Source organism: Vulpes vulpes, chromosome 6 (assembly GCF_048418805.1).
Source record: "Vulpes vulpes isolate BD-2025 chromosome 6, VulVul3, whole genome shotgun sequence".
NCBI lineage: Eukaryota > Metazoa > Chordata > Mammalia > Carnivora > Canidae > Vulpes > Vulpes vulpes.
In genome coordinates, this window is record NC_132785.1 from 51,904,870 (window position 1) to 51,932,338 (window position 27,469).

Genomic DNA, 27,469 nt, shown 5'->3' on the forward strand with positions numbered 1-27,469 from the left:
GTCAATAAATCACTCTGTCACTTGAAAAGTAAGCTAGAAAAAAGATAATGGGAGTGGGTAAGAAAAATTATAAAATGCCAAATATATTCACTGCAATCCATTCATAAAACTGAAGGGAACTGATTTCAATCTTTGAAGCATAATTCCAATATAACCTTGCTTTTCTCTCAGTCAAGGCGCTCAGAGACCCAACCTCAGCTTGTATGTCCCTAAATATAGAAAATCAGTTTAATTTAGGAATAAGGGTCTATAAAATGTTAGTAGCATTTTTTTAAGCTGCTGCAGTATCAGCTTCCACATGTACAATTCTGTTCTGATATAAAAGATGAATAATGAAGAACACTGCTCTACCATTTACCCAGGGCAGGGTGTCCTTCCTCTCCCTGCCTAGCTCCAATATTCTCCAGGAGAGCACCAGTAGCTCCTGCAAAAGCACAGGCCCCAGAGTCAGGCAGAGCAGTGTTCCAGTCCTTGCTTTGACACTTACCGGCTGCATAATTTGGGGTAATTTATTTCACTTCTGAATCTTACTTGTGCCACTCTTAAAATGTGGACTATAATACCTTTTAAGGTTGGGGAGAGAATGATATTGAGTGTTTCTCAAATGCTCCTGCACATTAGCATCACCAGGGAAGCCTTCAAAGGTCCAGAGGCTCAAGCCTCACTCTAGACCTATTAAATCACAACCTCTGGGAGAGGACATAGATATCACTATTTTTTTAAGTTTCTCAGGTGATTCAAATATGCAGCCAAGTTTAAGAACCCTATTGCTCTAGTGTACATAAATACCTAGTATATTTCCTGTCCCTCAGCAGACTTTCAGCCAGCAGAGGCTATAATCATTATGTCCTGTTAAATTTCATAATGCCTTCTTATTTGCCCTTTCTTTCCATTTTCTGACCTGGAGTGTCTCCAGACTGTTCAAATGAGTAAAATTTGACACGAGAGCCTCCTTGCCTTCATCGTCATCCTGTTTTTTTTCTTTCTAGACTCTCCTTTTCTTTCTTATCCCCCTATCTATTAAGGGTAATAAAATCGCAATTTAACCCCCCTAAAATCAGAGGTGTCAGGAGAAGGTAGAGAGTCAGTGTCTCCAAGCAGAAGTCCATACTGCAGGGACTCAGAGTGAGACATACTGGAGACCAAGGGCTCCTCCAGCTATCTCTCAAGAATAAGTTCTCTCAACACTTACTGTCCTAGGGTAACAGAAGGGTTACCATTTATGATTCATTCTTTCCAACTCTATTCAGTGACACAATATGGCTGTTTTGATTACTTTTTCATACAATTACATGTTTTTATTCCAATTCTTTTTTGTCTGCTTAAGTAAAAATTGTGCTGGTTAATTTCAGATCACCATTATCATGGAAGCTATGGCACATGGCACAACAAATACTGCAAGCATCTGATTTGAGGAGCATCCATTGTCAAGGTTGCCAGACTGTGCTTTGTTTGCTTTTGGCTGAAATGAAAATATAAGTTAATTAAGATGAGATGATAAGTGATGAGTGTGTCTTTAGTCAGGGAATGATTGCTTCAGGAAAATAAGCAGAGTATTGCTACATGCATGAGCCACCTCATTTTTATACTGACATGCATTAGAAGTGTGTGTCAACCATCCTCAATAGATTTCTCACACAAAGATGAATAATTTTCTGCAAGACTTGCTAAATCAAGGTTAGGATTGAAAACTGACAGATGAAAAATTGAACCTCCTGAGGAAGCCAAACATTGGTACTGAACGATATGAAATTTCATCTCTGCCTCTTTAAAGTCTCCAGATTCTTCTCTCAGTTTATAGCTTAGGTTAATAAAACTAATCGACAAAATAGGTCTATTATTGTTGAGCCATTTCTGAGTATATATAAATAAGGTTTTGAGGGAATGTGGAGAGCATCATGAAGTTTCCATCATCCTGTGTTTGGTGTTCAACTACTTTAAAGAGTACATTTCTATCGGCCATTTCTATCTGCATTTCTATCGGCCATTACCAAAATGCCATTCACTTCTCAACTCCCTGCAGTAAATGGACGTAATAAGAAACTAAATTTTAACTACATCCAAAGTATCTTTGATTTTAATCACCTAATCCTCACGCCATTGGTGAGGGTGGGATTCCCTCCCAAGGATTATAGCCGAACACACAAAACCCAACACTGGACAGATGTGAGGGACAACAGCTTTTTAGTCACATATGCTCACAGCCCCAAAGAAAATGACATTATTCTCTGCAGGGTCACATGGGAGTTGTATTCTGGAACACAGTAAACAACCAGAGGCTGTAGGAGGTCGACTTTGTAGTAACAAGAGGGAGGGCAACCACTGGTTCCTAGGGGAGGTTGTGATTGCCTTGGTTGAATGATTCTCTAGGCTGGCAGGGAACCACAGCCAGCTATGCAGGAATAAACAGGCACCATGCCTGGTCCCCATGATAAGGAACTTGTTCAGCTGGGGGATCCAATCCTCAGGATCAGAGTGGGTAGAGGAACTTGCAGGTAGGTCATTCATTGCCCTCCTACTTTTTCCCAAATGTGAAGGCACATATAATATTAGGCCTTAATTTTAGTCCTTATACTATAGTCTCATGCATTGAGCATTTTCCAGCACTGGATGGGATATCAAGAAGGCTGGATTACCAGTGCCTGGTCATGCTAACCAGATGCTTAACCAGATTTCTTTCCCATCAAGTTGTAAGCTTCATGTGGATAACAGCTGTGTCTCTTGTTGTTCACTGTAGCCTTAGGTCCAAACAGAGCATGGCACACTCATGAGTTAATCAATTTAAGTAATTATCTCAATTGGCTCTCTAAGATCCACAGGACTTAAGCAGTCTTTAAATCTGTGATTTTAGGGTATTAGCTTCATGTTGACTGAGGGGAAGAAAAACATTATATTATTAACATTACTACCCTGTCATCTTCAGTTTTACAGTACATCCTCATCTTGTTCCTCCTGGAGCTCTCAGGAAAACAAATACCACATTTCAATCTCTTAATATTGTTCTATACATGCTAATTGAGAGTTTGCAGGCCATAAAAATATAACCTTAGCAGAAACACAGAAACAGAAAAAGCCAATCTACAGCCAGTGAAAAAAAGAGAGAGACCCCCGTGGCCAGTAAGCAGCACCACAAATCCTTCCCCTCAGCATCCACTGTAAATGTCAGAAGCAGTACACTCAACGTGCTGCCCTCTTCAACATGTATAATTCTGGAAGATGAGTCAGCCTTTCTGCCTCCCCCTTATTCCTTCTTTATAATTCAAAGCCAAAGCCCACTCTCAAATAGTGTTTCTTAAATGTTGACTCAAGAATAAAATATACTGAGAGACAATTGTGTACTGTCGGTTTAGCAATATCTGCCCAAAGAAGAAATTAAATAATGAGTACCAAGGTCCAGATGGCTTTTATGATTAGTAAACTGGATTAAATCATGTCTAAAATCTGTGAGCATCCTCCTTATATGTTTCAATTTTTAATTATTTTGGCTGATTGTAATTTCAATTAATAAAACAGACCCAGCGCAGCAGCCTTTGGAAGTGATTTCAGTGAGAAGAAAACTATCTATAATTAGCTATTTCAACTGAGATTAGAAAATATTTCATTCTTCACAATTTTCTCCCTAATACCCCTTCGTGGAAAGAAGTCAGAAGACTGGAATCTCCATTTTATAAGCTATTTGGACTTGGAGATCACTCCATCTCTCCCAGCTTCAATTTCCTTATCTGTGTAAAATGGGGACAATAATACTTGTCTTGCCAAGTCATTTTGCAAAATAAATGAGATAGTACTGATGAAAATACTTTGAAAAGTACAAAATGTTATGTACAAATGTAGGATACTGTTAGACCAAGAGTTCCTTGATATTTCATCCCGTGCTATTTCCCTTTGGTTATTTTTCTGTCAATAAGTGGAATAAAAACTATAATGTTGCTATTATCACTGATGCTGCTCTCTGTTATGGCACCATTCACACGTGGGCAGTCCAAATTTAATCTCAGACTCCAAACCAACTCATTTGTGCGGTAATGATTAAGAGCATGGTGTCTAGAACAATTGCCTGGACACCTCACTGTGCAGCCTAGAACAAATCACTTAACCTCTCTGAGCCCTGGGTTCCTCTACGGTAAAATTGAAGTAATACTGGTCTCTCTCACAAGGTTCTTGTAAGCATTAAATGGGTTCACAGATGTCATACACCTAGATGGTGCCAGATGCGTAGCAAACCCTCAATAAACCTGGTTATTATTGGTACCATTACCTGCTGCCACTGTCCACCTTCCAACCTGCTTCTCCTCCAGTGGCCCTATCATCCAGCAGTTCACCTGTTTCTATGTAGAGTTGAGGGCTGGAACCTCCTAGTGTTCCATCTTGCTGACATCATTGCTCCATTCCTCAATTGCTAAGAGGTTTGCACTTCCCTCTACTCCTTCCTTTTTCTTGTCTTTTTTTTTTCTTTTGTCCTCCTTCTCTAATTAAGGTCTCTGGTGCCATGTATTTTTCAGTTTAATAGCGCTTTGCAAAGATATTCAGATGCTTTGGGCTCACAAAAATATTGCTAGTCAAAGGTAAATGGTATTTATCATTGATATGAAAGGAAAGTTATCAAATTCTTTTAAAAAGTTTTCACTCTTTCAGGTTAATCTCTTACTATTAGGAATTGATATCTAGAGGCACTGGGTGGCTCAGTCAGTTAAGCACCTGCCTTCAGCTCAGGTCATGACCCCAGGGTACTGGGATTGAGCCCCACATTGGGCTCCCTGCCCAGTGGGGAAACTGTTTCTCTCTCTCACTCCTGCCTGCTGCTCCCTCTGCTTGTTCTCTCTCTCTCTCTCTCTCTCTCTCTCTCTCTTCTCTGTCAAATAAATAAATAAAAACCTTAAATCAAACAAAAAAGGAATCAATATCTAACCAAACATCTATTATTTAATGTTTTGCTAGATTTGGAAAGTATATTTTTCATACTCTTAGTTTCTTAATGTTTAAAAAAGGGATGTTTCTATGTAACTGGAATGCTCAGTAAGTATTAAACACAGTAAGTATTAAACACAGGGCCAGCTACGTAATTTGCTAGGTTCAATGCACAATGAGAACAGTCTCCACAAGATCTGAGAATCAATCTCCCCTTCCCAACAAGCCCTCTGCTCAAACCCACAGCAGACCACCAAGTCTCAGGGATTACAACCTCTTCCCAGGATGCACTCAGTGCCTGGAAGGGGATGAGCCAGAGCACAAGGTGCTGCAGGTCCCACCCTGAGACTCCCAGAGCATGTGCCTGACACAGCTCATCCAGGTGCCCACATCCAGCCCCACCCAGGAAGGTGCTGGTAAAAGGGGGACTTCCTCCCAACCATGCAACCTAGTTAGTTGCTGCCTAGCCTGAGTGGCAGTGGTGCAGGGCAGGCATGGCCCAGCCACCAGGTAGCCAAGAACTCATCCCAGAAAGGGGGAAGAGGGCAAAGGGAGGCAGAACTACACATGAGCCAGGCTCTAAGCCCTGGGTACCTGCTCCCCTGTTATCACAAATTCAAAGATAAAATCAATAAGAATTTCAAGACAGCAATTACAGAGCATTGTATCCCAAGCACAGGACTCGTCTGAGAGTAGGATCCCACTCAACTGTGCTAGTCACTTACTCATCTGTGAATCCGACCCTAAGACATATTCCTGTGTTTGTCCAGCTGAGGCAGTGGAGGTAAATGTCAATCAAAAAGGAAAATAGACATATTATCACAAGTATAGTTCTACTTCTGTATCCTTATCAGGTGTCAACTAGTATTTACTCAGTACATACTGGGTATTATGTTAGAATCAACTAAGATCGCTGCATTTTAGAAAGACAGGGTTTGGGTACATATTTCATTGCAAGAAACAATACTTCTTGAATAACATTAGATGATTAGGATACTAATGAGAAGAAAGAGGAAGAAGAGGAAGAGGAAGCAAGAAGGGGGGAGAAGGAGGAAAGAGAAGAGGAATACGTTTGAATGATTAAAAAAAAAACAGAACTTGTATTTTTAGTAAATCCCAACAATTCCTACTGATTTCTTCTTGTGGATCAAAAAACTCAGAATATATGTCAGTTGGGCATGATTAGACAAAATTCGGATAGAAAGTTAATATTTATATCATGAGTTACATAACTACTTTAACTTGCTATAACTTTCTATTATATAAAAAACAATTCAACCTAGTTAATGCCAAAAACATTTTACTAGATTTCCAGAGTACCAGGGTATCTTTGTTTTCTAGGCATAGATTTATGCAATTTTATTTTCATAGTGTGTATATGGGTTTTTTAAATACAGTGTTTCCTGCAAATGTTTTTATTTACTGGTTGAACTATGGTTACAGAGGCTCTTTTTATGTTTATATCTACCTGAATTTCAAAAGTTGTAGAATGACATTTATAGCAGTTATGTAAAAAAAAATGTGGGGTTTTTTCCTACTACTATTTTTACTTTTCTGTTCCAAGCAAGACAAAGGTCTAAGCTGATCTGAAAAGCTGAAAAGATGTATTTTTAATTACATTTAGTTTACATGTTACTTGTATTTTGAAAGAACTAATCTAGTACTTTGCTTTGCCTTTCCAGTTTTTTTTTATTTTTATTTATTTATGATAGTCACAGAGAGAGAGAGAGGCAGAGACACAGGCAGAGGGAGAAACAGGCTCCATGCACCGGGAGCCCGAAGTGGGATTCGATCCCGGGTCTCGAGGATCGCGCCCTGGGCCAAAGGCAGGCGCTAAACCGCTGCGCCACCCAGGGATCCCTGCCTTTCCAGTTTTGATTTAAATTTGTGACCTATAAATAAATGCTTTAAAGATTTCTCTCTCCTTATCCTGGGAAAAACTGTGGCCATATGGATGTGTGGAGTGAGCTGTGACAACCACTTCCATTGAGTACCTACCCTGAACTATATTTCTTCTGTGTATGTAATAATTTCATACTCACAAAAACCATTTGACATATATGCTACTCATTGCCCCAATTTCTTGTTTAACAGATTAAGGAACTGAAGTTCAGTTAGATTAAGTAATTTGACCAAGGACAAAATAATCCCCAAGTGGATTCAACTCACTTCCGAATGCTCCCAAACTGTCAGTGTTTTCTGCCTGAGATGGTGCTGTCCTTCTAACGGTGACAACTTGAGATTTTATCTTATGAAATTGTGGTTTTATTTTTTTTTAAGATTTTATTTATTTATTTGAGAGAGAGCACGAGCAGGGGGAGGGGCTGAGGGAGTGAAAGATGCTGACTCCCTGCTAGGCAGAGAACCCACCTCTGAGGCTCAATCCCAGGATCACAGGATCATGACCTGAGCCAAAGGCAGACACTTAATCTACTGAGCCACCCAGGCACTCCGAGATAGAGGTTTTAAAGTTACAGTTGAAAAGAGATGAGGCACAAATTTAATAAGCCTAAATATTTTCCAAAATAAGCTTCCTAAATTTCTAGTTCCATGTACATACATCGGCATGTTCTTTCATTGGGCTCAAATGTAGCAACTCTAATGACCAGTACTCTCAACTCACAAACAACAGAGTCATAAACCTTCAAATCATTCCACTTCAGTTTAGTCTGAGTCCCAGGGGGGCAGGCGGAGGGAGATGTTAGTGCAGACCCAGCATGGCCACAGGGCTATGACTCTTAAGAAGGGAAGAATGGGGGGTACCTGGGTGGCTCAGTCAATTGAGCATCCAACTCTTGATCTCAGCTAAGGTATTGATCTCAGAATCATGAATTCTAGCCCCATGTTGGGCTCAACAAAAAAAAAGAGAGAGAGAGAGAAAGAGAAAAGAAAGGGAAGAATGCCTGGAAAATGAGTGTCCTGCTTTGTGACAAAAGATTAGAAAAATTGCTTGCCTAGGTGGTGCCACTTCCAAGGTCACCCATCACAGAAAACATAGGGGTCTTGTTTCCTTGTTCTATGAGCACCTGGAGTGAGTTTTTAACTCTGTCAGAGCATGGGAGTAGGTTAAAGAGAACCAAACAGGTGGTACCTGATTCCTCTGGCCTACTTAGGAGCCATCCAGAATAGTCTCCATTTCATTATGGATCCAGTGAGTCATTTGGACCCTGATGCTTTAATTTTCACTAGCCTGCATACCCCATTCCTAGCAACACACTAGGAACCCACATTTTGAAAAATTTAATGTTTGAGGCTTTAGATATTTTGCAATGCAGAAACTTTACTTCTTTATGACCATTTTTTAATGTCCAAATGAGTTGGTCTATTCTACAAATGCCTGTTCTACTAAGAAACTGCCTTGGGAAAAAAATACTTTTCAAAAAAAATTACCAGAGTTCACATATTGGCAAAATTTACTTTGAGGAAAATATTGACACTTTTGTTCTTGGCAATGTTATGACAGAACCAGATAAATTGCATATATACCCGGATGAATTTTTTAGAGGTCCACCATTAATACAGTTAAACAACAAGGAATCTAGTAGGAAATTGTGGATTCAAAGCTATGAAATGTATGGATGCAAACCCACTCTATTTTAGATTGACCACTGAGACATTAAACTTCAAATTCTGATTTATAAAGTGTCAACACACATCATGAATACACGGAGTATCATAACCACCAGAAGTAAATGGATGAAAATATCCAACAATATTTTTAATTGTATGTGTTTACTGCAGCATAGACATTCGGAAAAGACTTTTCTTTCATTAACAGGAAAAACATATTTTTCTTTAACTGTGGTAATTCCTGTTAGTATTATCTGGTAGGTCTCACAGTATTTAAATACTATTTGTCAATACATAAATTATATAAGTTACACTATTTATTTAATATAGTAATTCATAATCTTTTTAAAATCACAGATCCTTTGAGGGAAATGATGAAGGCTCTGGATCTAATTTTCAGAAAAATGCATATTCACAGAAAACTGTGCCTAAAATTGTAGGTGATTCACAGACTTTAGATTAACTCTATATCTATGAGTGCCTAGGAGCTACTTATATCTTTAAATATACGTATATTTCTTAAATATTATATATCATATTATATATATATATATCCTCTGCAACAGCTGGGATTTGAGATTAGTTTATGGAAGAAATCATGCTCTAATGTTATCATTTATTATAAATTAAGCTTACAGGAAACAAAAGCTATTTAAACTTTGTCATCTAACTAGTAGATATATAATGTAATAATATAATTTAAAAACACTAAACAAAGAGAATAACATTTTAGTAATGAGAAAATTTGGAATATATTAGAATTTGAGAAAATTAACTTTCACTTAGCATAGCACACCAAATATTTATGAAGCAAGAGAATATATAAACAAAAGAAATGGGCGCCTTGGTGGTGCAGTCAGTTGAGCATCCAACTCTTGATTTTGGCTCAGGTCATGATTTCAGGGCCATGAAACTGAGCCCCACATTGGGCTCCACACTCAGCTTGGAGTTTGCTTGAAATTCTCTCTCCCTCTCCCTCTGCCCCACCCTCACCCCACCCCCGCTCATGCTTTCTCCCTCCCTTTTTCTCTCTCAAATGAATAAATAAAATCTTTTTTAACATTGTTTGCTTATTTTAGCACAATTATTTTAGCCAATCCTTTGCTTGGTTGTGACCTTTGAACCTGTCTCATCACAGGGGCAAGGGATCATTTTTTCATTTCACTCTTTCACTCTGTCAAAAACCTCCCCTACCTTCCATGGAAACATGGATTGTCCCAGCTCAAAAGTTCACCTCAAAACTCTACCTTGACCATAGTGCCACACGCTGCTGCAGAATCAGAATAATCAGAATTCCTTACAGGACAGAAAAGCTTGGAGAAAGGAGGACCACCATAACTGGCATGTCTGTGGGTGGAAATACTGGTTCTTAAAGGAGCTAGTTCATCTGATTCATGTTTCCATCTTTCCCCCATGACAACTCCATGGTGAGTCATACAGCAAGGAGGCTGATGGGAGAAACACACACACATACACCCCTCAAATTATAAGGTTCCAGAACTTCAGCCTTGCACATAATGCACACTGTGTATAATGGTCTACAGAAGCCAGTACTCTTACTGAAAAGAGCAGCTGCTCCATGTTTTTGCAGGGAAATTAAATTCTTTTCTTGTTGCTTTTTTTCCCCTGTAAGCTAGAAGCAAGCACTTGCCACCTGGACTCTTTCTGGTCCTCAGCTTCTGTTTGAATGCTAAAACAAGCCTGGGAGGCCAGTGGATGAAAAGTATGCTCCAAAGCCCAGATTAGAAATAAAAGTGAGGTTTGTTCATATTTTACTCATATTACTGAAATAAAGCCTTCACCAAGGTATAGCTTTTATTTCAGTACCACACTGTAGAGTCAGTCAACACCAGAGAAGACAGCCAATTGAATTACCTAATCCTGTAGGCCTATTTCCCTCCTTTGATTCTTCCAAAAATTATACATATGGCACTATGAAGGTGCCTAATAACATTTGTGTGTTTTTATTTGTGCAGCTTAATTAACCAGATTATATAACACCTTTGTGGTCATAAATTATACAGATCCTTCTTTTATTACTCATAATACTAGTTCCTCAGGAACACATTGATGCTTTTATTGAAGTGGAAGGCAAATATATGATTTGCTTTTAAATGAGTTTACAAACAGCATGTTGATGATGGCTGTTTCATTTCTCAGGCAGGCTGTACAGAATTAAAAATATACAAGTTCTTCCTGAAGAAATAAATAAATAAATAAAAATGCAGAGAAACATTTAGCGTAGCACATGCACGTCCATAGTAAGGCCTCAAGCTCAGCTCTCTGTAAGTTTTGAGGAGTTCAATCAATATTTGACTGGAAAGATAAGGCAATGGTTGAAGATAGTTATCTCGGCCTTGCAAATGGATTTTTTGAAAATCATTGTCTGCCATAAGTTAATGAACTAGTGGCAGTAAAGTTTACTTGAGAGTTTTCTGTACACATTAATATCACAACAGAGATTTTATGAACTCCACACACCACTCTAGTTATATTGAAAGGCTCACACTATTCCCAATAGCTGCACATCTAATAATACAAAGCTGTACTCTTTATGATTATCGATTAATTTGATGGAACACCCAATGGGAGATAAAAATCAATGAACTGTTCACATACTTTAGGGGTTCTCAAGGGATCACAAGTTGCTTATCCACTAAAGGTACAGTGAGTCCTAGATCCTAGCTCACTATCCCCTCCAACTGATAAGAACCTGACTTCTAACACAAACGTATATCCCATGCCCATGTCTACATTCATTTAAGTGCAATAAGGAAATATAAAACATACTAAGTATATTTAAAGAAATGTAAGAATAAAGAAATGCATGCAGCTTGGGATTGATGGAGGCCACGACTAGTTGATTGGAAAGACATTGAAAGGCTAATTGCTATTACAAATAAATATTATTAGTTTTATACTTCATTTGAGAAGGGCAAACCTTTTTACCTCAACTAAGGTATTAAAACAATATTGTGTGGGCCCTGCTACCCAGAATAAAATACATTTGCATTTCACTGCCATGTAAAATTATACGTTATTTTCCTTTGTTTTCTGATGTATTTATTCAACCAATATTTACTGAGCACCTACTAGCTGGTGCTAGGGAAGTTCGTTACCAGCCCCTGTGTGTGTGGTTCCTGTCATGTGCTGTGATTATTGAATTAGCAGGATCTTGTTCCATTGCAGGAGCTGTAATGTGGGCAGAGAGAAGACCTGCACATAAAAGGCAGAATTTCATAGGAGACAGGAAGTCTATTCAGTTTGTCACTAACATGAAAAAGGGGTCTTTCTGAACCTAGAAATGAGAACTGAAGAGGTTTTAGTTGGGCAGAATTCTGTAGACAATACTGTGCCCCGAGGACTGGAAGGGTATGTGGACTGAATATGCTCTCTATCAATACAAAGGGACAATCCACTTTCCTTGGGTTAGTTTAGTGGTCCTGGTTCTGCATAAGGATGATTCCAAGGAGGGCGCCTGGGTGGCTCAGTTGGTTGAGCCTCTGCCTTTGCCTCAGGTCATGATCCCAGGGTCCTGGAATCAAGCCCCACATTGGGCTCTCTGCTCAGTGGGGAGTCTGCTTCTCCCTCTCCCTCCTGCTTGTGTGTGCTCTCTCTCAAATAAATAAAATCTTAGAGGCTCCTAACTCTGGGAAACGAACTGGGGGTGGTAGAAAGGGAGGTGGGCAGGGGGTGGGGGTGACTGGGTGACAGGCACCAAGGGGGGCACTTGATGGTATGAGCACTGGGTGTTATTCTATATGTTGGCAAATGGAACACCAATAAAAGTAAATTTATTAAAATAAATAAATAAATAAATAAATAAATAATAAAATCTTAAAAAAAAAAAAAGATTCCAAGTAAATAAGTCAGGGTCCTATATTGTTTCTATGTCTGTCTTCTCCAAGACCCCAATTTATCATTAGCAATCATATAGTTAGTAGGCTGTGAGAGGAGACAGTGTCTGTCATACAATTTGGTCAGTTATATTCGGGGAGCTACAGGAACACAGAGGAAACTCGAATACATTGGGTGAGGTCAGGAAGTCTTTCCTGAGCAGGGATTTGAAGACCGAGTAGGAGAAAGGAAGGACATTCTAGAAAACAGAAACCGCATAAGCAAAGGGACAGAGGTGTTAAAAATATTTGTTTTATTTGGGAATTAGAAGTGAGCTATCTGAGGTAGCTAGAAAAAAAAGGAGAAAAGGAGATGGATCCATAAAGCAATTGTTGATACCTTTAATGACAAAAAGGAAAATCTTACTTAAAACAGAAGCATGTAAGTTGGCAAGAATAAAACTGCCTCTGGTTCTGCCCTGTGTTCTGTGAAGTGACAAAGAAATATTACAGGAGGTAAAATGTTTGGAGTCTAGTTCTATCCATGTCATTAATTAAATGTAGGAGCTTGAACAAGCAACCAAGCTTTTGTACGTCAGTGTCCTCAGCTATTACAAAAACAAGGGAAGGTAAATAATCTTTTCAATATTAAAGACACAGTGATTTTCAGGGACATGAGTATGAAAAATGTACCTTCATATATAGCAAATATTTATTCAAAAAATGTGTGTTATGTCGTACTCTACACAGCACAGTGGGGACCTAGGAATGAAACCAACACAGAGGATTTTTAAGGCAGTGCAAATGCTCTGTATGATACTATAGTAATGGATACGTGTCACTGCATATTTGTCCAAATCCACAGAAGGTAGGACGCCAGGAGTGAACTCTCATGTACACCATGGACCTTAGATATGTCATTGTATGTTCATTGGTGTTCTTAGATGGGGGGAGGTGGTAGGAAACTCCTATTTGGCCATTTTGCTGACATCATTCTGTGCAGAAGCCTGCAAGGCCCCTCCTCAGCGTCCCTCTGTAGCAGCTAAACTTTGAGCACCCTCACATTTGGAATGGGGCCCTGGAACCTTCATGATAAGCAAATATCCCAATTTACTTTGAGACAAATAGTCCGTGAGCCATACTGTTAAAAAATTTTTTTCAAAATGCAAACACTTTCAGTTCAGATCTGTCCCTTCATGTCCCTGTTTTTACTTTTTTGACAATACAGTATTTCCTGAATTAAAGACAAGCACTGAATAACAAAACTATTCTTTACCTAAAATACACTGGGCGCGGGGGCCGCCTGGTTGGCTCAGACGGTTGAGCGTCTCTTGATTTCTGCTCAGGTCACGATCCCATGGGTCATGGGATTGAGAGCCATGACTGGGGCTCCCTGCACAGTGGAGTCGGCTTCTCTCCCCCTCCATCTGCCTTTCTGTGTGCATTCCCTTCCTCCCTCCCTCTCTCCTCCTCCTCCTTCCTCCTCCCTCCTCTCTCACTCCCTCTCTATCTCACATAAATAAATTAATTTTTAAAAAATAAATAAATTAGGACATCTTATCTTTGTTTAAGCCAAGTGTGCATCTTCTGCCATTAAATATGATTGCTAATGTAAAGTGGCCTCAAGTAACTGACAACAAGCCATTAACAATACCAAATTGCTAAAATTGTTAACACCATTGAAAACAGGAAAGAGAAATAAATGGGCCTTTTCAGGGAAGGGCTTAATAAGGGAGATGGTTTCACTTGCCAAAAAAATAAAAGCTATTCCTTATTTCAGAAGAAGCTTGGCAAAAAAAACCATTGAAGCCAAAGCTTGCCAGAGACACTTATAAATTAGTCCTAACTATGATTTCCTGTCCTCCAGCTAGTGCTGAGGTATACAGCAATTCTTAAAAACAAAACAAAACAAAAAAACAGGTGGTCCTGAGATTGGTCCTGTCACCTAGGACACTGCTGAAAGATAATTTCTCAGCTCCACCCACCCTCCTGAGTTAGAAGCTTTGGAGATTAAACACACCAGCCTGCATTCCAAGGAGCTTTAATAAGACCCTAAGACCGCTGGTAAAGAGTATGCTCATTGGTGAGGATGTGGAGAAACTGGAATCCTCGTGCACTGATGGTGAGAGTATAAAACAGTGCAGCCGCAATGGAATACAGTGTGGATGTCACTCAAAAAATGAAAGGGACAACTGCCATATCATCCAGCCATCCCACTTCTGGGTATTTGTCCAAAAAATATTGAAGTCAAGACAGTGAAAAGATGTCTGCAACTCCCATGTTCATTATGGTATTCTTAATAGCCAAGACATGGAAACAACCTGAAAGTCCATGGTCCAATGAATGAATAAAGCAAACGTGGTATACACATACAATGGAATACCACTTTTTAAATTTTTTTTCTTAAAGATTTACCCCCCCCCCCAAAAAAAAAGATTTACCCATTTATTTATGATAGACATAGAGAGAGAGGCAGAGACACAGGCAGAGGGAGAAGCAGGCTCCATGCCGGGAGCCCAACGCAGGACACGATCCTGGGACTCCAGGACTGCGCCCTGGGCCAAAGGCAGGCTCCAAACCGCCAAGCCACCCAGGGAATCCCCAACGGAATACCATTTAATCTTTGGAAAGAAGGAAAATTTGCAACATATGACAACACAGATGAACCTGGAGGACATTACGTGGAGTGAAATAAGCCAGTCACAGCAGGATGAATACCACATGATTCTACTACCTCTTTAGGTTCTCATGTAAGTAGAACCATCAGTTAAACAAAATGAAAAGGCTCTAAAGAGCTACTGTACAACATTGTACCTATAGCCAACAATGCATTGTTGAAAACACTTGAAAATTTGTGAAGAGGGTTAAGTGTTAACTGGAATTGAGAAGAGGGAGGGGGAGGGGAGAGGAGGGCAGAGGAGGGGAGAGGAGAGAAGAGGAGATCTGGTGATGGCTACGGGCTAAAGTCTGAGAACCTCTACTGTGGACAGAACATGCTATTTCTGTATCTTGCAGTAACTGAAAGTAAAAGCAGTGGAACTGAAGTCGTTCAGGAAAGCATGTAAGAAGCACTAAGGGAAAAATCTGTGGCACAATTCAAATGTACATGGAGTCTGGTTATTTTCAGACAGCTGATTCAGATGCACTAACCCTTTATAGCACCCTCCTCCCACCTCTTGTCTATGCCTCCCTACCCCCACCCCTCCCAACTGGAAAAATCCTCTGGTTCAATTTGATTAGCGTTACAGTTTACTAGGTGTGTTCATGCACATTATCTCATTTGATCCTTATGGTAATCCATGCAATAGGCAGGGATTATTCCCATTTTATAAATGAGACAACTGAATTGGAGCGATTAAGAGATTTACATGAAATGACACAACTATTAATTAGCAGAGCCAGAACCTAAATTCTGCACCTTTGCTCATTCTCTAATCCACCCTGCCTTTTTGTGGACTAAATTTAGCTACTTTCTCTATTGATTTCCTTAAGGATTTAGTTCAGAGTTTTTCAACCTTGACGCTATTGACATTTTGAGCTGCCGGGCTCTTTGTTGGGCGCCCCCCTCTCAACCCCCACCCCCACTGTTAAGATGTTTAGCAGCATCCCTGCCCTCTACCCACTAGATGGCAGTAGCACCCTTCCCTCAGTTCTTAGAACCAACAATGTCTCCAGACTGTCAAATGTCTCCAGGAGGGAGTGGAGGGCAAAGCCAAACCCTGTTGAGAACAACTGTTGGAGTTTAAACTTCCATTAGATTCATCAGACCTTCTTAAACTTCAGATGTCTGGGCCCACCCTGACTTTCTGATTCAATAGATCTGGTGCCATCTGAGAATTTGCATCTTTAACAAGTTCCCAGGTAATACTAATGCTGCTGGTTTAGGGACCCCACTTTGAGAACCACCTGTTTAAACCTAAAAAAGTGGAGTCAAAAAGTATATCCCTAAAACGCATATTTTCTATTGAAAATTTTTCATTACCAGAAAAATGAATAATCAAAACAAGCAAATCCATGACATGGTAGTTTATGGCAATTCTGCAGGTACAACTTCTTTCCACATATCCCAGCTGAAATGAAAGCTCAGATGAGGTTTCCATTATTAACACATGGCCCTTGACTATTATTTAAACAAAAGTACTCTTATACTATTAAGTGGAAAACCCTCATACTTCTTACTTCTCACATCTCTTTGTGAAATTTAAAAATTTATGAGAGCTTCAAATCTCTCTTATGATACGGGAAAGATGACATTCTCATTCTTTTTTTTTTTTCTTTTTTTTGCTTACCACAGTTACTAGAGTTAATGGGCCAGATCAAGAGGTTTTTGAGGTTTTTCTTTCCCCGTGTCTGCAAACTCTTTATTACTCTTTTAAGAGGCATTTTAACAGGAAATTAAGGGGAAAGGAAGCTACCCAAGGATCAGAAAAGAGGAATCGCAACAACTCAAGAGGAATGAAGAAGCTCAAGAACAGGAGGGTCGAGGGTGCGGTTCTAAAAAGGAACGGACATTTCTGAGGAGGGACCGGGGAATCAGACACCACCAGGGATCCCAGCTCTATGGAGAACAGTTCCCCCCATCACCCAGGGCTTCCATCTGCTCGGCCACCAGCCAGCGGAGGAACAGGCCCAGAGCATGTCTCTGATACTATATCCAGCAAGGCTCTCATTCAGAATAGAAGGAGAGATAAAGAGCTTCCAGGATAGGCAGAAACTGAAAGAATATGTGACCACCAAACCAGCTCTGCAAGAAATATTAAGGGGGACCCTGTAAAAGAAAGGGGGAGCCCAAAGAAACATTCAACAAAAACAGACTGAATAGATATTACAATGACACTAAATTCATATCTTTCAATAGATACTCTGAATGTGAAAGGGCTAAATGATCCCATCAAAAGATGCAGGGTATTAGACTGGATAAAAAAGCAAAACACATTTATATGCTGTCTACAAGAGACTCATTTTAGATGTAAGGACACCTCCAGCCTGAAAATGAAAGGTCAGGGAACCATTTACCATTCAAATGGTCCTCAAAAGAAAGCTGGGGTAGCAATCCTCATATCAGATAAATTAAAGTTTATCCCAAAGACTGTAGTAAGAGATGAAGAGGGACACTATATCATACTTAAAGGCTCTATCCAACTAGAAGACTTAACAATCATGAATATTTATGCCCCTAATGTGGGAGCTGCCAAGTATATCAATCAATTAACAACCAAAGTAAAGACATACTCAGATAATAATACACTAATAGGAGGAGACTTTAACGTGGCACTTTCTGCAAATGACAGATCTCCTGAGCACAACATCACCAAAAAAGGGGGGGGGGGCTTAAATATACACTGAAACAAATAGATTTCACAAATATATACAGAATTTTGCATTCGAATACAACTGAATACACATTCTTCTCAAGTGCACATGGAACTTTCTCCAGAATAGACCACATACTGGGTCACAAAACAGGTCTCAACCAATACCAAAAGATTGGGATTGTCCCCTGCATATTTTCAGACCAAATGCTTTGAAACTAGAACTCAATCACAAGAAGAAATTTGGAAGAAACTCAAACACGTGGAGGTTAAAGAGCATCCTACTAAAAGATAAATGAATCAACCAGGAAGTTAGAGAGGATTAAAAAGATTCATGGAAACTAATGAAAATGAAGATATTACCATTCAAAATCTTTGGGATACAGCAAAAGCAGTCCTAAGAGGGAAATACATTGCAACACAAGCCTCCCTCAAAAATTTGGAAAAACTCAAATACACAAGCTAACCTCGCACCAAGGAATTGGACAAAAAATAGCAAGTAAACCCTACACCAAGCAGAAGAGAGATAATAAAGATTCGAGCAGAACTCAACGAAATGGAGACTAGAAGAACTGTAGGACAGATCAACAAAACCAGGAGTTGGTTCTTTGAAAGAATTAATAAGATAGATAAACCCCTAGCCAGCCTTATTAAAAACAAAGGAGAAAAGACTCAAATTAATAAAATCACGAAGGAAAAAAGAGAGATCACAACCAATACCAAGGAAATATAAACGATTTAAAAAATCTATTATGAGCAGCTATACACCAATAAATTAGGCAATCTAGAAGAAATGGATGCAATTCTGGAAAACCACAACTTACCAAAACTGGAACAGGAAGAAATAGAAAACCTGAATGGACCAATAACCAGGGAGGAAATTGAAGCAGTCATCAAAAACCTCCCGAGACACAAAAGTCCAGGGCTTGATGGATTCCCAGGGGAACTCTATCAAATATTTAAAGAATAAATAATACCTATTCTACTCAAGCTGTTCCAAAGGATAGAAAGGGATGGAATACTTCCAAACTCGTCTTATGAGGCCAGCTAAATTACCTTGATTCCAAAACCAGACAAAGACCCCACCAAAAAGGAGAACTATAGACCAATATCCCTGATGAACATGGATGCAAAAATTCTCAACAAGATACTAGCCAGTAAGATCCAACAGTATATTAAGAAGATTATTCACCATGACCATGTGGGATTGATCCCTGCGATGCAAGGGTGGTTCAACACTCATAAAACAATCAATAAACAAGAGAAAAAACAGGAACCATAGGATCCTCTCAATAGATGCAGAGAAAGCATTTGACAAAATACAGCATCCATTCCTGATTAAAACTCTTCAAAGTGTAGAGATGGAGGGAACATTCCTCAATACCTTAAAAGCCATCTACGAAAAGCTCACAGCAAATATCATTCTCAATGGGGAAAAACTGAGAGCGTTTCCCCTAAGAACAGGAACATGACAGGGATGTCCACTCTCACCACTGCTATTCAACATAGTACTAGAAGTCCTAGCCTCAGCAATCAGACAACAAAAAGAAATAAAAGGCATTCAAATAGGCAAAGAAGAAGTCAAACTCTCCCTCTTCTCAGATGACATACTATATATAGAAAACCCAAGAGACTCCACCCCAAGATTTCTAGAAATCATACAGCAATTCAGCAATGTGGCAGGATACAAAATCAATGCCCAGAAATCAGTGGCATTTCTATACACTAACAATGAGACTGAAGAAAGAGAAATTAAGGAATCAATCCCATTTACAATTGCACAATTGCACCCAAAAGCATAAGATACCCAGGAGTAAATCTAACCAGAGGTAAAGGATCTATACCCTAAAGCTACAGAGCACTTCTGGAAGAAATTGAGGGAGACACAAAGAGATGGAAAAACATTCCATGCTCATGGATTGGAAGAATTAATATTGTGAAAATGTCTATGCTACCCAGGCCAATTTACACATTCAATGCAATCCCTATCAAAATACCATGGACTTTCTTCAGAGAGTTGGAACAAATAATTTTAAGAATTGTATGGAATCAGAAAAGACCCTGAATAACCAGGAATTTTGAAAAAGAAAACCAATGCCAGGGGCATCACAATGCCGGATTTCAAGCTGTATTACACAGCTGTGATCATCAAGACAGTGTGGTGCTGGCACAAAAACAGACACATAGATCAATGGAACAGAATAGAGAACCCTGAAATGGGCCCTCAACTCTGTGATCAACTAATTTTTGACAAAGCAGGAAAGAATATCCACTGGAAAAAAGGACAGCCTCTTCAATAAATGGTGCTGGGAAAATTGGACATCCACATGCAAAAGAATGAAACTAGGCCATTATCTTACACCAGACACAAAGATAAACTCAAAATGGTTGAAAGATCTAAATGTGAGACAAGCATCCATCAAAATCCTAGAGAACACAGGCAATACCCTTTTTGAACTTGGCCACAATAACTTCTTACAAGATACATCTATGAAGGCAAGGGAAACAAAAGCGAAAATGAACTATTAGGACTTAATTAGGATAACCTACAGAATGGGAGAAGATATTTGCAAATAACATATCAGATAAAGGGCTAGTATCCAAGACCGTTAAAGAACTTATTAAACTCAACACCCAAGAAACAAAAAAATCCAATCATGAAATGGGCAGAAGACATGAGCAGAAATTTGACCAAAGAAGACATACATATGGCCAACAAGCGCATGAGGAAATGCTCTGCATCACTTGCCATCAGGCAAATACAAATCAAAACCACAATGAGATACCACCTCACACCAGTGATAATGATGAAAATTAACAAGACAGTAAACAACAAATGTTGGAGAGGATGTGGAGAAAGGGGAATCCTCTTGCACTGTTGGTAGGAATACAAACTGGTACAGCCACTCTGGAAAACAGTGTGGAGGTTCCTCAAAAAGTTAAAAATAGAGCTACCCTATGACTCAGCAACTGCCCTACTGGGTATTTACCCCAAAGATACAGATGTGGTGAATGACCGAGACACCTGCACCCGCAATATTTTTAGCAGCAGTGTCCACAATAGCCAAACTGTGGAAGAAGCCATGATGTCCTTCAACAGGTAAATGGTTAAAGATGTGGTATACAGTGGAATATTACTCAGCCATCAGAAAGGACAAATACCCACCACTTGCTTCAATATGGATGGAACTAGAGGGTATTATGCTGAGTGAAGTTTGTCAATCAGAGAAGGACAATCATCATATGGTTTCACTCATATGGGGAATATAAGAAATAGTGAAAGGGATTATAAGGGAAAGGAGGGGAACTGAGCAGGAAAATTAGAGAAGGAGACAAACCATGAGAGACTCCTAACTCTGAGAAAGGAACAAAGGGTTACAGAAGGGTAAGTGGGCAAGGGGTTAGGGCAAGTGGGTGACAGGCACTGAGGAGGGCACTTCATGGTATGAGCACTAGGTCTTATACTCTATGTTGGCAAATTGAACTTAAATAAAAACAAATGAAAAAATGTTTAATAAAAATAAAATGGATTTTTAAATTATTTTAAAGTATTTTTGTTTTACAACTCTGAGATTCATTTTTAGAATTTTAAATTTTAAAGTAAGATGTTTTTAAGGGAAGATTATTTTTCATGAAAAGAATGACTTGGTTTTTATTCAAAGATTTTATAGTTTATAATCCTAAGAAACGTGTCCATGGGGAGCACATGGGTGGTGCAGATGGTTGAGCCACCAACTCTTGGTTTCCTCAGGTAGTCATCTCAGGGCCATGAGATGGAGTCCAGTGTAGGGCTCACACTCAGCATGGAGTCTGCTTGAGATTCTCTCTCCCTCTCCCCCTTCCACCTGTTTTCTTTCTATTTCTCTCTAATAAATAATTTTTAAAAGGATCCATAGTAAATACTTTTAAAGCAGTAGGAAGATCACCCAAGGAGAATTATCCCCCAGTATGTGCATATAATAGCCAGTCTCAAAGACAGACCCCAATTGTGCCCTGCAAGCAGGGTTTCAAGGAGTACTGAGACAACAGAAGGTTTGAAAATAAAACATTTCTCTAAGTCTTTGCTGCTTAAAGCATGGTCCTGCAGCAACAGCATCACCTGGCAGTTTGTTAGAAATGCAGAGCCTTGGTCCCAACCCTGACCTACTGAATCTATTTGGTCTTTTACCAAGATTCCCAGGGGAGTCACATCCATTAAAATCTGAAAAGCATGGCCTGGATGAAGCTGGCAATTCTTCAAAATAGAGTTATTAAATGGAAAAAAAAATAGAGAACAGAAAAGGCCAGAATCATTTCTTTTAAAAACCAAAGAAAACCAGCCCTATTTAAGAAGCTCACAGATGTTCAGCTTCAATTCAAACCTGTTCATTGAGGCGCATGTAAAACTTTTCTGAATTTTTAGAAACAAAATGATTGATATTGAGGGGTGACCTGTAAAGAAATGCTACTTTTTCTTTACATGTGAAAGGAAATGGATATCTGATACATTATACAAAGGCTTTACCTAACGTTCAAAGTAGAAAATATCATAGTTAAGAGAATTATTAAGAACTGATATTTTTTAAAAGATTTTATTTATTTGTTCATGAGAGACACAGAGAAAAAGAGGCAGAGACACAGGCAGAGAGAGAAGCAGGCTCCATGCAGGGAGCCCGATGTGGGACTCGATCCCAGGCCTCCAGGATCACACCCTGGGCGGAAAGCAGGTGCTAAACTGCTGAGCCACCCAGGGGTCCCCAAAAACTGATCTTATTTTGGACAAAATTTGCTTTAGAATTTGAGTCTAGAAGATTTTTCTGATTCAATTTTGTCTGAATAGCTAATTAACTAGATTCATTACATAGGCAAGGTGACAATTTAACTTTTATTTTTCGTTAAAATATTATTTTACTAGATTTTTTCCTCCCTTTTTCTTTTTTCTTTTTTTTCTCCCTTTTTATTTTTAAAGTGATATTCACATAGGTCAGTCACAGATTTTGAAACATGTTGAAGTTATGAGAAGAATAATTGAAACAGTTGCTTTATTTGTTCCACCTTCAAAGAGAAAAAAAAGTGAGGTTTGTGTAGCATGATTAGAAATTATTTTACTTTGATGGTGCTAATTTAAATATAACAAATACATTTCTCTTGCATATCTTGCTTTTGGGATCTAATTTAACATTTTAAAAGCTAAGCATTCACATTTTAACAACCAGTAATCATGTAATTATAGTCTTTGCATGTTTATATATATGATTGAAAGGGTAATGGCACAGGACAAATGTCTTTTAATTAATTGAATGTTTTATATGAAAAAATAGCAAAATGACTCAAAGCAAATAAGGAAAATTTGCAATTTTTTTCTTTCTTTTTTTTAAGATTTTTATTTATTTATTTGAGAGGGAGAGAGAGAAAGAGAGAGCGTGAGAGAGCATGAGCCAGGGCTGAGGGGGGTAGAGGAGAGAGATAAGCAGAATTCCTGCTGAGCAGGGAGCCCAACATGACATAATGATGTGGAGCTCAATCCCAGGACCCTAGAATCATGATCTGAGCCAAAGGCAGACGTTTGAACGGCTGAGTCACTCAGGTGCTCCAAAGAGAAATGGCAATTTTTTTTCTTTTAAATAAATTCACTGTATATTCCATTTAACTATATAAATGTAATAAGGTTATAAATGCAAAATGGGTAATTCAAGCGAATATTGTTTGGCTTATTCATTCAAGAGAAGAGCTACCTTTGCCATTGTGGGTATAACCAGGCTGATCTAAAGATTTAAAAACAGATTTTTTTTTTTAAAGCAAAATTTATTTTTAACATTTGTTTCACAATTTCTCATCTCCTTCAGGTGTTTATCTCCAAATGCCGGGGGACACCAAGTGACTGCACCCACCCTCCTGTCAGCTAGCTAACCCACTGAAAGTATCTGATACACTACTGTACACTGATGCTTGCTCTCCAAAATGATTGCATTCTCAAAGCAGTCCTCAATGGTCTGCACTAAAGGAAATACTTCAAGCCCTTGTTCTCCTTGGCTTTTTCCTTGGGCCATTATCTCTACAGACCTAAGCCTCAGGCCACTTCAGACAAAGAGGCACCTAAACCCCTGTGACTATGAGGTTCTCAATAATAGCATGAAGACCTGTCTCACAACCCTTATTTCTGCACAAATAGTTCAACTGCTTCTTTTTCTCCTGAAATGTCTATTGTAGCAATTCTCCCCTTACCTTCTTACCAATTGACCAATTGGCTTGTTATCCTTTGGTCATGCAAAGTCTATCTAATGTCCCTGAAACTTACTGACCAGGAAAAGGAACCCAAAGCCAATTACCTGTTTGACTCAAACAAACAAATGCTTAGTTATTCACCTAATAGAAAAGAAACCAGAGTTGGTGATTTTGTGATAACAAAATAAAGTACGAAATTTGGGCATTACAATACCCAAAGTGGATTTTATTTGAATTAGCCATTTGTGCTGTCTATTCAATCTAAATTAAATAATGCTTAATCTACATCTTTCCACGACGTCTTGTATATACTCAGACTCCATTATGGTCTGAATACTTGAGGGAGATTGGTTCTGTGTAAACCATCTACACAATTCTCCTTCCTTGTCTACTTCCCGCAGGGACCATGGATCACCTGGGAGAGGCATCACATTCCATCAGTCTCCTTCCATTACAGAAATTTAAAAGCAACAGCTACATTGTTAGTACAGACTAAAGTGACTTGGAAATCTTGCTGCTATTTAACATGTAAATATTTCAAAGATAACCATGGAAATTTTTAAAAGAAAACTGAACTAGGGAAAATATATCATGCCTTTCTTTATTCTGTGTTGTTAATACTTGTGTTGAACGTGACATGTCACAAACCGTGCCCATGATGATGAACACAAAACTAAGGTACAGCCTTTGCCTTCTAGTAGTTCATGCTCTTAGTAGAAAAACGGACAAGACAACAGACAATCATTGTAGATATTGACTACAACTATCCATGAAAATTCCCAGAGAGCTTTAGGAGTAGAGTTGGAGATCCCTAAAGTGCTCTGCGCAGGGGGCACTTGAGGAAAATAAGGTTTGGGTAGAGAAGGAGGGAAAGAGCTTGAAGATGGCAAGATATGAAAAAATGTAATTAGACTTGAGGCTTTCACAGTAGTGACTGTGAAGGAGTGTCATATATATATATTGACATCGCTAATTCCTTTTAAGAAGGGAAAGTACATGCAAAGTAATTTAAAGACATTTTTGAACCTGAGGGGTGTTTAAATATGTTACTTTTACCCTTGTAATATTTAAAGCCTGAATGAGTCTTATTATGTGTCAAGTTTCTGCGCTTATTAATCTCCCAAGGCTGTTTATATTAAACACTTTATTTTTGGAATAGTTGGTATTCTCTTATGTGTAAGTCTCTCTGTCTCTAAAGAGCTCTCTACCTTCACACATTGTTTCTCTTCATGCCTCTGCTCCCTGAGGTTAATAATAATGAGTCGATGTGAAACCTTCACAAAACACTTTAAATTGCCCTAGAAATGAAAAAATCTCAATTATCCTGGTTAAATAACCCCTCTACAGAAAAATGGAGAATGATTTGTGGCTGAGAGCAAATTTAAGCAAAACAATATCCCAGACATGTTTTTTTTTTAAATCTCTTCAATTCCTATTAATATTTCCTGGCATTTTAACACAATTTTTCTGAGTGAAATATAGCCACTTTGTCTCTTTTACAATAAATGGAGCAACAAGGACCACAAGAGCCTTAAGACACAGTCCAAAGGGAGCAAGCATTGGGATAGAGGCAAGTAGGACCAGAAGCAATAGGAACAATTCCAGAAAAAAAATCACAAAGTAGAAAATTAAAACTTGCCAGTCAGTATGAGAGCTTTGTGAGAGAATAAATATGATTCTATAAACATGAGAAAATAGAGTACTATTGACATTCTAATGGGACAATAGTGATACAAACATACATATACAAATACATATGCACTCTCTCTACAAAAATACACATACATGGATAGATAACCAAATATGCATATATACACAGATACACACTTATCTACATTATGTTACAACCTATACATATGCACACATATACATTATATACATGGTACATATACATTATATATAATATATGTGTGTATATATACACATATCACATATGTCACTTACCAGTTACACAGAGAAAATTTTACAAATTTTTTAATTACACAGTGGAATTCTTGGGCTGCCTGGGTGGCTCAGCCAGTTAAGCTTCTGTCTTTGACTCAGATCATGATCTCGGGGTCCTGGGATCAAGCCCTACATGGGGCTCCCTGCTCATCAGGAAGTCTGCTTCTCCCTCTGCCCCTCCCCAACTCATTCTTGTGCTCTTGTTCTCTATCTCTCAAATAAATAAATAAATATCTTTTTTTTAAAAAAAGTGAGATTCTTTTAATGCAATGCAATGCCTATCAAAGACTTGTGACTCCAGTAATAAGAAGTTGCTCAACAAACTATTAAATATTTTTAAATCACATGCTCACATGAAACTTTCGACAGTATATCTCAACCCAGAGAATTTATATTTAATTTTAGAAAATATGATTGTCTTTTTTCACTAAGAAAAAAAGCCTGAAGATTAAAACTTTGACTTCAGAAATTGCATGCTTTGCGTTTTTTAAATATCTAAGTATAACTATCTCATTTTTGACCTATGGATGATAGTCTAAGAAAATCTTGATGCAGTTTCTAGAGGCATTTAATTTGAGAAAAAGAAAGTCAACTCTATAATGACAGCAGCCGCCCCCCATTCTTCCTCCCTGATAGACCCCCACAGTAATTCCTACCTATGCCATCCTCCCATCACCAGGGGCCTCCAGAGGAGCTGACTCCACCCCTCTTCCAATACCATCTCATTCTCTTTGCCAGCAATTGGCTCAGGATTCTGACCTTCGGGTGGCTAGGGGGAAGTTTGTAGTGGCCACCATGCCACCAGGCTGGTGATTTCAGAACCAATGAGCCAAATCTTGAAAGCCATCTTGCCTCTGGACATTCTGTCATGGGCAGATCATACATTTCCATACATACTGTTTGAATTACATTTCTGTTATTTGATGCATAAAGAGTGCTAAAAGATACAGAAATTATTATGGTTTCATTTAAGTTATGTTCAAATTATTTGGGCCCATTGAATGTTTTTTGTTTTCTAAATAAAAGATTTTGTAAGTGAAACTAAAGCCATTAATAAAGACATAGCAAAGCAGTGCTATAGACTTAATATATTTGTGTCCCCCTAAAGCTCAAATGTTGAAACCTAACCCCAATATAAGGGTACTAAGAGATGGGGGTTTGGGAGATAATCATCTCTCAAGTCTCCCAGGTCATGACTGTGGAGCCTTTATAAAAGAAACCTCGGAGAGACTTTTGTCCCTTCTGCCACATGAGAACACAGAGAAAAGACATCCATCTATGAACCAGGAAGCAGGTCCTCACCAGGCACTAAAACTGCTGGCACCGCAATCCTGGCCTTTCCCATCTCCAGAACTGTGAGAAATCAGTGGTTGTTGTTTGTAAGACCCCCATCTTGGACAGAGACAAGAGAATACAGCTTTCCCAAAATGATTTGTAACTTTAAGTGTTCCATTTTCATAATTAAGGGAAGGAGAAAAGAAGACACAATGAAATACCAGGTTGATAACATATCACACCTGCAGGTTATTTGGGTTCCTGTAAACATAGAACCAAATGGACTTTTAATAAATGAAACCTTATTTTGAATGCACGGCAGGCAGGATGCGAGCTACTTAGGGTACTTAGTCATTACTCCTCCAGGGCTTATATTTGAACATTTATTAAAATCCTCCTCTGTATCAGACACTGGGTTAA